Source organism: Ranitomeya imitator, chromosome 2, assembly GCF_032444005.1.
Source record: "Ranitomeya imitator isolate aRanImi1 chromosome 2, aRanImi1.pri, whole genome shotgun sequence".
NCBI lineage: Eukaryota > Metazoa > Chordata > Amphibia > Anura > Dendrobatidae > Ranitomeya > Ranitomeya imitator.
In genome coordinates, this window is record NC_091283.1 from 194,992,026 (window position 1) to 195,007,541 (window position 15,516).

The 15,516-nt window shown below is 45.3% G+C and overlaps 1 long non-coding RNA gene across 1 annotated transcript; it reads right to left on the reverse strand.

Moving 5' to 3' along the window:
- Positions 1–2,807: 2,807 nt before the first annotated feature.
- On the reverse strand, positions 2,808–11,734 carry LOC138667303 (uncharacterized). The gene is made up of 2 exons (XR_011318700.1): positions 11,556–11,734; positions 2,808–3,736 (listed from the first exon to the last, which is right to left on the reverse strand). It is a non-coding gene; the product is annotated as an uncharacterized lncRNA (long non-coding RNA).
- Positions 11,735–15,516: the final 3,782 nt, after the last annotated feature.

A 15,516-nucleotide genomic window follows, 5' to 3' on the forward strand; every position in this document is an offset into this window, starting at 1 on the left:
CATGTTTCAGGGTGTTTCCCTCTCACCAGAGCAAAGCAAGAGATCTGATCTTGGTGAGTCAGAGGCCTCTGACTGGATATGTAAGGGGGGAATGTTTCTCCTTGTGAAAAGTGTCAAATGTAAGGAGACTAATAGGCCATGCGATGCTCCACCAGAAATTTAAATATGCAGAACACCTCTTTAGGAAGGAAGCGGACTTGAACTCTACTACCACCTATTGGATGTAGCAATCCTAAAAGTCAATATTGAACCTTTAACGAGCCTTGACCTATGACTTAGGATAAATGTCAAACCAGAAACTCCATTTGCCTACATAATTACAGAGTGTTTGCTCCTCATCAGTACAAAGCAGGGGGTCTGATCTGGCTGGGTTAGAGGACTTTGACAGGGTGTGTAAGGGGAGAAAGTTTCTCATTGTGAACAGCGTCAAATCTGCATAAGGAGACTTATAGGCCATGCAATTGGATCGCCCCCAAGGGCTAGGGGAACTCGGTACCGGGTCCTTCGGTTCTCAAGGGGGATGTCACGGTGGCTGACCCGGTCCGTGGCCCTCGGGACGTCCGTGTAAAAGGGGGGAAGGTCTTTAAATGGGAAATGTTCGTGACGCCACCTGTGGTATTCGTTCAGGGTGACCGACTCTGCTTAGGGGCCCGCTGGGGTGATGTTATGGCAGCTAGATGGGGTACCTTCACACAGGTGAAGTGTGTCCCCAGGGCTTCCCAGAGTGTAGGTGGTGGATGGTGTGAGGCGCAGTGAAGAACAAGGACACAAGGTTGCAGTCTCTTTACCTTTTACTGAAGGCTTCAGCATCCACAGTCCAGAGCACCAGGTCATAGGGCAGGCAGAGTCCGGCCGGTTTGGAGGCAAATCCAGAGTACCCTTATCCAGGTGGAAATCAGTAGCCTTCCTCTAGCGCCTGGGTGTTGTAGTACCTTATTGCTAAGCCTCTCATAAGGTCCTCATAGATGTTGTAGATGTTATCGATGTTATCTCTCTCTCTTTCCCCCAGTTGGATAAAGGCCCCTTCACATTAAGCGACGCTGCAGCGATACCGACAACGATCCGGATCGCTGCAGCGTCGCTGTTTGGTCGCTGGAGAGCTGTCACACAGACCGCTCTCCAGCGACCAATGATGCCGGTAACCAGGGTAAACATCGGGTAACTAAGCGCAGGGCCGCGCTTAGTAACCCGATGTTTACCCTGGTTACCATGCTAAAAGTAAAAAAAAACAAACACTAGATACTTACCTACCGCTGTCTGTCCTCCAGCGCTGCGCTCTGCTTCTCTGCTCTCCTCCTGTACTGGCTGTGAGCCGGAAAGCAGAGCGGTGACGTCACCGCTCTGCTTTCCGGCTCACAGCCAGTACAGGAGGAGTGCAGAGCACAGCGCTGGAGGACAGACAGCGGTAGGTAAGTATCTAGTGTTTGTTTTTTTTTACTTTTAGCATGGTAACCAGGGTAAACATCGGGTTACTAAGTGCGGCCCTGCGCTTAGTTACCCGATGTTTACCCTGGTTACCAGTGAAGATATCGCTGGATCGGTGTCACACACGCCGATCCAGCGATGTCAGCAGGAGTCCAGCGACGAAATAAAGTTCTGGACTTTATTCAGCGACCAACGATCTCCCAGCAGGGGCCTGATCGTTGGTCGCTGTCACACATAACGATTTCATTAACGATATCGTTGCTACGTCACAAATAGCAACGATATAGTTAACAATATCGTTATGTGTGAAGGTACCTTAAGACAAACCCGTATGACCGGTGGCGTGAGGCTCATTACAGGAACTCTATCATGCCCCGGCCTCTCGTGGGTGCCACCTTGCCTCCTGGGTATAGGGCGGATTAGTAACTTGCAATTAGCTGTCCTGCCGGTCTCTGGAGCAAGGCATAAAGGACTGTTGCTCCCTCTGTGTTCTGGCTACCGAGATCTTGCACCTCAGAAGGAGGCAGCCTGTGCAGGGCAGAACTCCTTCTGGTTTCCATTAATTTTGCTATGACTTCTTTCTCACCCTCTCTACAATACAGTTCTCTGTTCGTGTTCTTTCTTAGGAACTGCAGCATGTGGGGCAGGCGCAGCTCCGTGACCTTCTGTCTAGACCTCTGACAGGCTCCCACCCCTGTCAGGGACCAACTACCTGAGCCGAAGCTCAGCCAGCAACTGCCTAACTTCCTATCCAGGCCACCAGTTTTACCTAAGTGTAAAGAGTGCCCTAATAAATAGGAGCATAGCTTCCCCTGGTGGACTGGAGTATGAAATGTGTTATATGTTTGTGGTACCTGGTAAAGAGATCTCCTTTATTGCCTCCAAACGTAACATCACTGCCCCCTAGAGGAGAATGATATTACTGCAATGACCAGGACCCTGGGGCGCTGCACAATGCTTCTTCAATAATTTAAATATGCAATACTTGTCTTGAGAGAAGAGAACTTGAACTCTAGTGTCACCTATTGGGGATAGCCATTCTAAAAATCAGTATAGACCCTTTATAGACCCCTGCCACATGACTTAGGATAAAAGCCAAATCAGGCACTCCATTTGCAGACACATGTTTCGGGTTTCCTGGACACTGACTGTTTTTTAAGTTGTAAGGGCAAATGTTTAACCCTTTAATGACACATGTGTGCCACCAAGCTTCCCTACTGGATTCCCAGTATAAAGTCCAATCACGTTTGCCATAAGAACACAACACATGGTCTATAAGGAGTTACTTACTAAGCTTATGCATGGCCCGCTTTACTATTGGAATAGACTACAGGGCACCGTGTATATGCCAGGTGGCAGCTGTTTAGTATATTAGACATAGGTCATTTATCGGTGACCTTTATTTTATATACTGTCCAAACAATGCTATATATCAAATGATTGACACATCCCAAGCATCCCATATAATGGATATTGGTTATGGTAATTGTGTCCAGTGAAATGTAAAATTTTCATTTTCTTGATAGTCCCAGCACTGGAATATCGTCAGTGTAGATCTGAAACTTTTAACCTTAAGGTTGAAAACAACTCTGTTCTTCATTTTCTTTGAATTAAGTAGCCGAGTACATGTGTGGAATGAGACGTTACTGTCCCTTTTCTGTCTAAATTGATTTATCGGAGGGCAAAGAAAAGAGCTGATGTCAGGCGTTTGTACTTCTATTTTCTGTGACTGGGGAGGAAGATTTTTGCTGCAGTAAATGTGCTCTGTGTCATATAAATTTCTTTTATAGGCATTATGTAGGAAAACCACACGAAGAAGAAGAAAAAGCAAATCCATCCTGTATGATGGTACTCAAGTTATATTTCAATGGGATTAGCGGCCTGGAGCACAGAAGCTCTTGGAGTTGTCGCATTTCGAGATCCGTACGTTTTTCATTTCTCATGTCGGAGAGCTAGTTTTTTTTTTCCGGGATGGGAATTAGTTTCTATTGGTATAATTTTTTTTTACAATTTTTTTTTCAATTTTTTTTTTACAGTTTTTTTTAAATTGTATTCTTGTATACTTCAAATACGTATTTACTAGGGTTTTTCTGTTGACTGCCATTGAAACTCAATGACCCAGGAGAGAGTTTCCTTTGCTTTCCTGTGTTCCGGCATGTTATAAAGGGGGGTGGCTGTTTTATCTCATTTGCATGGGTCTGCCTCTTCCTCTTTGACTTCATACATGTCACCAAGGTATGGAAACAAGGCTGGAAGTAGAGTTGCCGCCGGGATCAGGATCTTCTGATATCTTGATGTCAGGGCAGCGTTCCTAATTGAAGTATATTAATACATTTTATTTATTTTCACCTGAAACAATTTTTTTAGACATTTGACTCATTTCATGACGTACATGTACGGTAATTCATGGTGCACCAAGTGGTCAACCTATGGAGTTCATCATTATGGTTTTTCTTTCATACCACTAGATCGCGATAGACATTGAGTATTAAATAGTAAGTCCTTCTCGACCAACAGGACTTCTAATGTATTTGGACCTCCTTCCTATTGAAAAACCCCACATTTACCCTTGAGATTGTTTTTTTACCCCAGTTGCTAGAATATGCTTGTACCCGTTTTTCATATGTCTACAGTATCTGGTATAGATGTGAATACTATACTGACGATACTTTTCGCGACAAAGTAAAGTCATAAAAAATGTCAATTTTTGCTATTATGAGTCAGTTATTACATGTCAGTGGAAGCCATTTTGAACCATACTGCAACACTATCAATAATGAAACTTTCGACAATCAATCACACTGGCGCTCACCACAAGGTGGATAGCTGACTCCAACAAGGAGTGAAAAGAAAAGAAAAAAGAAAAACCGCCCTCAGCTGCTGGGATCAAAAGCAGGATCTGTGCCTATCCTGTAAGTACATCAAATGGTCTTCATAATATATGATTTTGAGCTTAGGGGTTTGGTCACACATAAAATGCAACACTTTCTTACTTCAAATGTTTTCTAACAGACTTCATTCCATATCAGTACATTCCTCATAAATGCGCAGTGCAGACAAAACCTTTAAGAGTCCCTCTAAAACAGTTTCTAACTTGTATGAGTAATTATAATGGTCAGCGCTTACCCTAGTTGCCGTGAGGGTGCGTCCTTTGGATCAGGATCCCCAAGGATTAATCTGGCTGGTTGGCATTGAACAAGCGGGGAACTATATCAAACTAGCTGCTTGGTGCGTGCGAGAGCGGGGAACGCGCCACAGCTTGTACGATACCACGGGAGCCTCGGCCGAAGGCGTCCCTGGTTACAGCTGGAGGAAAATGGCTGCCGTTACCTGCTCGTGCGTGCCTGAATGTGACGTCACACAGCTACGGAGCGGTGTTAGGACCAAAAGAGGAGGGTGACCAACGCGTTTAGAAGGTAAACGACCAGGGCCGACACTCCCGTGGTATCGTACAAGATGTGGCGCGCTCCCCGCTCTTGCACCCTCCATGCTGCAAGCAGCTAGTTTGATACAGTTCCCCGCTTGTTCAATGCCGACCAGCCAGATTAATCCTTGGGGATCCTGATCCAAAGGACGCACCCTCACGGCAACTAAGGAAAGCGCTGACCTTTACAATTACTCATACAACTTAGAAACTGTTTTAGGGGGACTCTTCAAGGTTATGTCTGCTCTGCGCATTTATCAGGAATGTACTGATATGGAATGAAGTATGTTAGAAAACATTTGAAGTAAGAAAGTGTGGCATTTCATCTGTGACCGAACCCCTAAGTGCGGTATCATATATTATGGAGATCAATAATGAAGCTTTGTCTCCTATCTATTAGCAGGACCTAGAGTATCAATGCTCAGCACTACCTCCTATGAGAGTTTACGTACCATGGATCATCATGAGGGTTCATTGGCCTCATGACCATACGGGAGAGGCAATGATGTAACGTGGAGCTTGTGGGTCCCAAATGCAAAAACTCCAACGGGGCCCTGAATAATTGTAGATCTCTAATAGTAATGGTCTTTTCATATGGTACACAAAAGGAGAGGGCATTGAGTAACCACAAAAATAAAGATAGATATATCATAAAAATATGGAATTTTATTGGTGCATGATGATAAAAAAATATATATATTACAATTGTGTAGGGCAATACACTAAAGAAGATTCGCAACAAATTAGTCAGAAAAGGAGGTATCAAATAAGTAATAGTGTATTCTCTATAAAATTAGTATATACATATAAGGCATATCAGTATCTTATATATAATAAATAATGTGATAAATATATGGATAAGTAAATGCACCGCATATATCAATTGGAAGACACCATAAAGATAGAAGAACAACACATGAATCAGTAACCCAGGACTCTGACATAGGTTTCGCCCTTGGCTTTCTCCAGGAGTCTGAAGACTTTAATAATGAAGCTTTGTTTCCTTCCCATTTGCTGGACCTAGGGTATCAATGCTCATCACTTCCTCTTACGTGGGTATATGCAGCTTGGATCATCATGAGGGTTTATTGGCCTCATGATCATGGTAGAAGGCCCATAGGCAGTGAATTAAAACGTGTGGGCCCCAATACTATATTTCTCTATACTATATAGATCTTTTGAATTACTGTAGATCTTTAAAAATAATGGTCTTTATATGGGCCAAAAGGAACTTTTTGGACATCTTTTGCCCCAGGGACCGAGTGCAATATCTGAACCCATGAAAGTTACGCTCTTGCCCATAGGACCAATTAACAAAGCTATGGGGAAAAAAACAAATGATTATTGAAGTCAAGTTCTCTTGATCAGGTGGTTTTGGATGTAATCAGGGCTGGAATAAGGGGTAGGCAGGGTAGGCACCTGCCTAGGGTGCTACCTCCTACCTCCCTAAGGGGGGCTGCACTTTGGGGGCAAAATAAAGATAGTCCAGCTGCGGCTGCAGGGGGAAGTGGCTGCAGTGAAGGAGGAGAAGCAGGTTACCGAAGGCAGGAGCGGGCGGCTCTGGCTAACAGTGTGCCGCTATTAAAGAACATGAATATTCACTGCTCTCAGTCCCATAATCCAGCCCACCTCTATGCACTGAAGCCGGTGCAGAGAGGTAGGCAGAACTTTGGGAGTGGAGAGCAGTGAATATTCATTCTCCTTAATAGCAGGCACATGTGTTAGTCGCAGCCGCCGGCTTCCTGAAGCAGCTGGATGATCTTGTGTGTCCGCTATTAAGGAAAATAAATATTCACTGCTCCCCACTCCCATAGTCCCGGGCACAGAGAGCAGTAAGTATTCCAGCAGCTGACATCGGTGTGTGGAGGCACATGGCAGTGACGTCATGCGCTGCTTACACGCTAAAGTCAGCTACCAGCATCAGAACAGGACTCAGCACTGCGAGGGAGTGGCAGGAAGGAGAGTAGAACCTTTTTTATTTTATGTGTGCGGCGTGATGGGGGCCATATACAGTACAGACCAAAAGTTTGGACACACCTTCTCATTTAAAGATTTTGCTGTATTTTCACGACTATGAAAATTGTGCATTCACACTGAAGGCATCAAAACTATGAATTAACACATGTGGAATTATATACTTAACAAAAAAGTGTGAAACAACTGAAATTATGTCTTATATTCTAGGTTCTTCAAAGTAGCCACCTTTTGCTTTGATGATTGCTTTGCACACTCTTGGCATTCTCTTGATGAGCTTCAAGAGGTAGTCACCAGGAATGGTTTTCACTTCATAGGTGTGCCCTGTCAGGTTTAATAAGTGAGATTTCTTGGCTTATAAATGGGGTTAGGACCATCTGTTGTGTTGTGCAGAAGTTTGGTGGATACACAGCTGATAGGCCTACTGAATAGACTGTTAGAATTTGTATTATGGCAAGAAAAAAGCAGCTAATTAAAGAAAAAACGAGTGGCCATCATTACTTTAAGAAATGAAGGTCAGTCAGTCCGAAAAATTGGGAAAACCTTGAAAGTGTCCCCAAGTGCAGTGGCAAAAACCATCAAGCGCTACAAAGAAACTGGCTCATATGAGGACCGTCACAGGAAAGGAAGACCAAGAGTCACCTCTGCTTCTATGGATAAGTTTATCCAAGTCACCAGCCTCAGAAATTGCAGGTTGACAGCAGCTCAGATTAGAGACCAGGTCAATACCACACAGAAGCAAAATAGAGGAGTGACTCTTGTTATTGGCCTGCTGTGTGCACATTACCATATACTGCATATCCTGAAACCTTATCATATCTTATGTGTTTTTAAGAAAATATTTGTTTAAATAAATTTGTACTTTTTTCTATATATTATGATTCGAGTCACTCCTTTCAGGATGACAGTCAGATGAGTATAGATGGGCCTAATAGGGATCTTCAAGAGACTATTTATAAATTTAAGGATTTACTAAAAAAGAGAACCCGCATTTGGTGGAATCATGCATATCTAGATAAATATATCCAGAAAGAACTTATTCCCCGTGGATTGCGTGTGCAGGTATTCCTAGCCTTTCCCATACAACATGATAACTTTAAAGATAGATGGGAGGAACTGACCAATGCCTGCTCAAAAGGGTTCCTAGAGCTTTTAAAAAATATGAATCAAGGCTCAATGGAATCCTTAGAAACAAATATTGATGGTCTACAAGCTACATTGCAAAAGGAAATGGCGGGTGACGCCCTCAAAAAACTAAATAAGGAGATCGATGTGGAGCTTGAAAAATGGGCTAACGAGATCCAGACCACAAACAATAAAAAAATTCCAAAGAGACATCCAAGACAAATCGTCAGGCAGGGTGTACAAGTGGTGCAATCCAAATGAGCATTCGCGCCATCAGTATAGAAACCAGTCCCGATCTAGATCAAGATCTACCTCAATGAAGTCTAATAGATCGTACGACGATGACGCTCAATCGCAGACATCAGTACCTGGTGGGCAATCCTCCTCGGATCAATCTGAGAAGCGAGTGACTACTAGACAATCCGCTAAAACTAAAAACAAAGACGTTGGAGGGAAATCTGCCTCTGGTGGTGCCCGGGGTGGACTTCAGGTACTTAATTTATCCACTCATGTCCTTACTAGAATACAGCTCCAAGTACTGGAGAAAGGCCTTACCTTTTCCCCCACTAACTCTATTGATTACTGTTCAGTGTTAAAAGACCTTAATTTATTTTCCCGCAAGCTGCTATTGAAAAAACTGCATAACAAGAACCAAACAACGGAACCACTGAACGAGATTGAAAGGGAGGTACTTCATAATCTGGAAGCTCTCCTTGACGAACAGGCTCCTCCTGACCGAGGTAGGTTTCCACCCACGATTCGTCCTAGGTCGACGAGGTTCCCTCCCTTGTCCCTTAGTCCAGCAATAGAAATATTTACCAAACTGGTCAGTGATGATTTTAAAAAACTATCCTCTAGACGCAGGTTTGATAACCTTACCTCGGCACAACGCCGAGCTATTGCTGAACTACAAGCACTTCCTGACGTTATCTTTAAAAGTGCTGACAAGGGAGGGAACATCATGATATGGCCGACCATCTTATATGAAAAGGAAGCCTTTCGTCAATTGAGAGACTCCCAGACATATAGTAAATTATCATATAATCCCACTACCTCCTTTTCTCTCGAACTTCAGCGTATTTTGGTCTCTGCTCTAGAAAGGAATCTAATTACAAAGGAAGTTCTTGAGGGTTTAACGGTTAGATCTCCTAAGACACCTACCTTCTATCTTCTTCTGAAAATTCACAAGGATGCCCTTAACCTGGGACGTCCTATCGTGTCGGGGATTGAAGGTCTTTGTGACCCAATCTGTAAATTTATAGATTTCTAGCTTAAACCACTTGTAGAACTTTTGCCATCATTTATTCGCGACACGACGGACGTCCTGGTGCAGGTTGATGGCATCCTTGTGGACGAAAAACGCTGCTGGTCACTGTAGACATCGAATCCTTGTATACTTGCATCGATCATAATGACAGTCTGGATGCGGTCCGCCTCTTCCTGGGGACTTCCGACCTGGACGGCGAAATGGTGGAATTTATCCTCGAGCTCCTGCGCTTTGTTCTTACCCACAACTTTTTTGTTTTCAAAGATTATTTTTATCTACAGAAGCGCGGCACGGCCATGGGCGCGGCCTGTGCGCCTGCATATGCTAATCTCTTCTTGGTAGCCTGGGAGAGATCTTTACTTGGCGACGGAGGCGCGCAGGCCGCTATCCATGTGCTGTGCTGGCTTCATTTTATAGATGATGTTTTATTTTTGTGGGACGGGACAGCGCAGGAGCTCGGGGAATTCATGTCTGTTTTGAATAGTAATTCACAGAATATCAAACTGACCTACAAGTTCAATAATACTACTGTCGACTTTCTGGGCGTCTCGCTTACGATCGTTACTGATAGATCTGTACAGACCGACGTCTACAGAAAACCGACATCAGTTAACTCACTTATTCATGCTAGTTCTTCACATAACCCTGCTACCATTAGTGCCGTCCCAGTCGGTCAATTTCTCAGGATGAGGTGGATCTGCTCCACTATGATCGATTTGAAAGAGAAGCAGCAGATCTCAAAATCCGCTTTCAGAACCGCGGCTACAGTAATAGATGCATAAAGAAGGGTTACGATAGGGCAAGAAAGACCCCACGCAGCGACTTATTATACCCTCGTGAAGATAGAATTAAGATTGATAACCAAAAAATTCGCTTTATTTCAACATTCAACCACGAGTGGAATAATATGCTAAATATTCTAACGAAACATTAGGCTGTCTTGAGGTCAGAGCCCTCCCTAGGTCCATTCATTGGCAGCTTTCCCTCCATGACGTCAAGAAGATCTAAAAATCTAAATGATCTACTTGTTAATAGTCACTATATTCCAAAAGTGGTGAATCCATTCAACTCAAAGGGACCTACCCCTGGGTGCTTCTTATGCGGCCGCTGTCTTGCCTGCGCAAATGTCCTGCGCTGCTCTACCTTTCAATCATCTGACGGCTTGAGGCAATTTCAAATACGACAGCGTATATCATGTAGTAGCACCAATGTAATATACTACGCTACATGCGGGTGCTCCATGATATATGTTGGCTTCACCTCAAGAGAACTGCGTATTAGGGTACGTGAGCATGTGCGGGACATTTGCGCGGCCAAGACAGTGGCTGATTATGCTGAACTTAAACCCATCCCTCGCCACTTTAAGGCCTATCACAATTGTGACCCAACTACATTTAAAGTGAGAGGGATTGAGGCTATCCATGTTGGGATCCGCGGTGGTAATTATAAAAAGATACTGGCCCAAAAAGAATCCAGATGGATTGTAATACTTGACACCATGACCCCAAAGGGTCTAAATGAGTCTCTTAGTTTTGCCTCATTTTTATAAATATGTGTCCCACATCGACTACTCATTGGCCCATTTTATACTCAATTAGTCCCTCCCGATGGTGTACTTTTTCGCTTGTTTTTAATTATTTTTATTTTTGTTCTATTTAGTGATAAGTATGTATGGTCAAGCTTCGCTTCCGGAATTTCCCTCTATCATCACATCATGGAGACTGCGCAAACATTCCAGATATTTGGCATGTCATTTCAAACGATAATATAGAATGGACAATCACAGCGCTTTACTGGCGGCTCGGATGCAACACTGCTTTAAATGTTTTGTTAATATCTGTAATTGTGACTGCCGCTTGTTTACTGTGTCCTTATAATGTAATGTATACAGTACACATGTTTGATCTTTACTATTATAGACATATCAGTATCGTATGCATCACCTGATTATATATCTCTGTGCGGCTGTGCGCGTGCGCGCTGTTGTCCCCGGATCCGGCATGGTTCCTGGCGTTTCTCTAGCCTCCTGCGCGTGCCCAGGGACCTCTTTTCCCTGCGCACGCGTTGTGACGCGTGACGCCTGGTATTTACCATGCCGGGACCTGGGGTACGCACCGCGCACGCGCCGCTCATGCCGCTTTCTTATTGGTCTATTTAGACCTTGTGATGTGTCACATGCTGCGTCTCCATGACTACTTAAGGTCCTTGTCCATACTGATTCAGTATACCCCCCTGAAGAAATGTCCAGCGTGGACACGAAAGGCGCGTCGGGCTTCTCACTATCTAGAGAGGGTCTGTGCACACAGCGGTAAGCATTGCGGATACTATCTCAGTACGCACCTTGTGTTATTTTCTCATACCTGCTCCGCAGCACTTCATAGCATGGCATAGTGTGTCTTTTTTTTTTCCCCATTTGGGCTGCACCTGGCTTTGTGCTGGACCTTACTTGTTACTCTTGCCGCTGCTCGCAGATTACAGCCATAACTATAAGCATATTTCACTGGCGATGTGGATATTGTTGTAAGCGCTCTCTATATGTCAACTTACACGCACTGTTTATTATATAGAGCCCTGTAGCATAGTACAGCGTGTATTGAGTTTACGCCCACCTGGCCTGTATCCAGCTATATATTGGAATTTACCTGCCTCCCCTTGCCGCTGTTTACAAACTATAGCCACAACCATAAAATTTAACCTGTGTCAGCGTTTTATACATAACTGCTATGACATAATATTGTGCTGTGGTTATTAAGGCTGGGCTCTATATTACTGCATGACATGCACTTATTTTTATATGTATCCGCCGCACTATTTATGTTGCTCTTAAAGGGCTGAAGTTATATGTATAATTATATCTTGATATATAACTACTGTTAAACTTTGTTATTGGCCTGCTGTGTGCACATTAGCATACACTGCATATCATGAAACCTTATCATATCTTATGTGTTTTTAAAAAAATATTTGTTTAAATAAATTTGTACTTTTTTCTATATATTATGATTCGAGTCACTCCTCTATTTTGCTCCTGAGTCCTATAGTATCTATGGAGTCTGAATCGGTCTTCATGTGTTGGGCTACTACTTAGTACCCCCACTCAATGGCATCTATTATGCACCTGGGTTCGTTTGTATACAATACCACACAGAGTTCTAGCAGCAGACACATCTCTACAACAACTTTTAAGAGGAGACTTTGTGCAGCAGGCCTTCATGGTAAAATAGCTGCTAGGAAACCACTGCTAAGGGCAGGCAACAAGCAGAAGAGACTTGTTTGGGCTAAAGAACACAAGGAATGGACATTAGACCAGTGGAAATCTGTGCTTTGGTCTGATGAGTCCAAATTTGAGATCTTTGTTTCAAACCACCGTGTCTTTGAGCGACGCAGAAAAGGTGAACGGATGGACTCTACATGCCTGGTTCCCACCGTGAAGCATGGAGGAGGAGGTGTGATGGTGTGGGGGTGCTTTGCTGGTGACACTGTTGGGGATTTATTCAAAATTGAAGGCATATTGAACCAGCATGGCTACCACAGCATCTTGCAGCGGCATTCTATTCCATCCGGTTTGCGTTTAGTAGGACCATCATTTATTTTTCACCAGGACAATGACCCCAAACACACCTCCAGGCTGTGTAAGGGCTATTTGACTAAGAAGGAGAGTGATGGGGTGCTACGCCAGATGACCTGGCCTCCACAGTCACCGGACCTGAACCCAATCGAGATGGTTTGGGGTGAGCTGGACCGCAGAGTGAAGGCAAAAGGGCCAACAAGTGCTAAGCATCTCTGGGAACTCCTTCAAGAGTGTTGGAAGACCATTCCCGATGACTACCTCTTGAAGCTCATCAAGAGAATGCCAAGAGTGTGCAAAGCAGTCATCAAAGCAAAAGGTGGCTACTTTGAAGAACCTAGAATATAGAATATAAGACATCATTTCAGTTGTTTCACACTTTTTTGTTAAGTATATAATTCCACATGTGTTAATTCATAGTTTTGATGCCTTCAGTGTGAATTTACAATTTGCATAGTCATGAAAATACAGAAAATCTTTAAATGAGGTGTGTCCAAACTTTTGGTCTGTACTGTATATCAACCAGGATGGGGGACATATGTACCAAGATGGGGTCATATATACCAGGATGGGGGTGCCATTTATACCAACCCGGATGGGGGTGCCATATACTGTATATGGCCCCCACATTCTGCTGTATATCAGGATGTGAGGGCCATATATACCAGGATGAGGGTGCCATCTATACCAGGTTGGGGTGCCATCTATATCAGGATGGGGGGGCCATCTATACTAGGAATGGGGCCATATATTCCAGGATGGGGCTCCATATATACCAGTCAGATTGGGGGCCATGTATACCAGGATGGGGATCATATATGCCAGGATGGGGCACATTATTACAGAATTGGGGACATTAGCCCTATAACAGTGTCAGCAGCATATCCCCCCAGTGGCGTAGGAAGAGGGGTGCGGGGGGGGCGGTCCGCCCCGGGCGGCACAATGCGGGGGGCGGCCGGCGCTGCAGGAGAAGAAAAAAAAAAAAAGACGCCCCTTTAAATCTTCGGGCGGCGCCGTCCGCCGCCACGACCAGGGCCAGCTCCCCCCACCGCCGGACCCCGCCCCCCGCTCTAATACTCACCTCTCCTGGTTCCTGCGGCTTCAGCGTCCTCTGACTCTGCGACGTCTCAGAGCAGAGGGCGCGATGACGTCACTACTGTGCGCGCCGCTCTGCCTCTCTGTCCTGAGCGTCGCAGAGCCGGAGAGACGCTGACTGCACCGGACCTACGCTAGGAACGGGAGAGGTGAGGATTTTACTTTTTTTTTTTTTTCTTTATGTCTGACTGTCTGGGGCTGGGGCAATGCTGGACACACTGGGGCAATACTGGAGACCATGGGGCAGATTGCTGGACACACTGGGGCAATACATGAGACCATGGGGCAGATTGCCGGACACACTGGGGCAATACAGGAGACCATGGGGCAGATTGCTGGACACACTGGGGCAATACAGGAGACCATGGGGCAGATTGCTGGACACACTGGGGCAATACAGGAGACTATGGGGCAGATTGCTGGACACACTGGGGCAATACTGGAGACCATGGGGCAGAATGCTGGACACACTGGGGCAATACTGGAGACCATGGGGCAGAATGCTGGACACACTGGGGCAATACAGGAGACTATGGGGCAGATTGCTGGACACACTAAATACTGGAGACCATGGGGCAGATTTCAGGACACATTGAGGCAATGCTGGAGACCATGGGGCAGACTTCTGGACATACTGGGGCAATACTGGAGACCATGGGGCAGATTGCTGGACACACCGGGGCAATACTGGAGACCATGGGGCAGAATGCTGGACACACTGGGGCAATACAGGAGACCATGGGGCAGATTGCTGGACACACCGGGGCAATACTGGAGACCACGGGGCAGAATGCTGGACACACTGGGGCAATACAGGAGACCATGGGGCAGATTGCTGGACACACTGGGGCAATACTGGAGACCCTGGGGCAGATTTCTGGACACATTGAGGCAATGCTGGAGACCCTGGGGCAGACTTCTGGACACACTGGGGCAATGCTGGACACTGGGGCAGATTGCTGGACACACTGGGGGTAATATGCTGGACACACTGGGGCAATGCTGGACACTGGGGGTAATATGCTGGACACACTGGGGCAGACTGCTGGACACACTGGGGAAAGGCTGGACACTGGGGCAGATTGCTGGACACACTGGGGGCAGTGCTGGACATACTGGGGCAGATTGCTGGACACACTGGGGGTAATATGCTGGACACACTGGGGGCAGGACTTGAGGCATGGGCAGAATATAGATAAGGGGCATGATTGGAGACACGGGGCAGGATTGGATCATGGGGCAGGACGGATACGATGGAGGCTGGTGGGGCAGGATGGGGAGATCATATGGGGTAGAATGGATACTCATGAGGGCAGGATGCGAGAACATATGGCTGGAGCCAGGAATGAGATAAACGGGGCCAGGGTGGGGAATAGTGTTACCATAGGGGATAATTAAGGGATATTATTACTGCAGTGATGTATTTATTTATTTTTTTGAGTATACTGTTTTAAATGGGGGGCAGTCCTGTTACTGTGCAGAGTGACACTATATCACCTTTTTTTCTTCATGTGATGTAATGTAGAAGTTGTGAAAAATTAAGTAATGTGTTCTGCAAGCGGAGCTCGAGATAACTGTGTTATTTCCTGCAGAAACGAGTCCTGGCTGGAAGGAATGATGGCGGTCTGTGCTGGATGA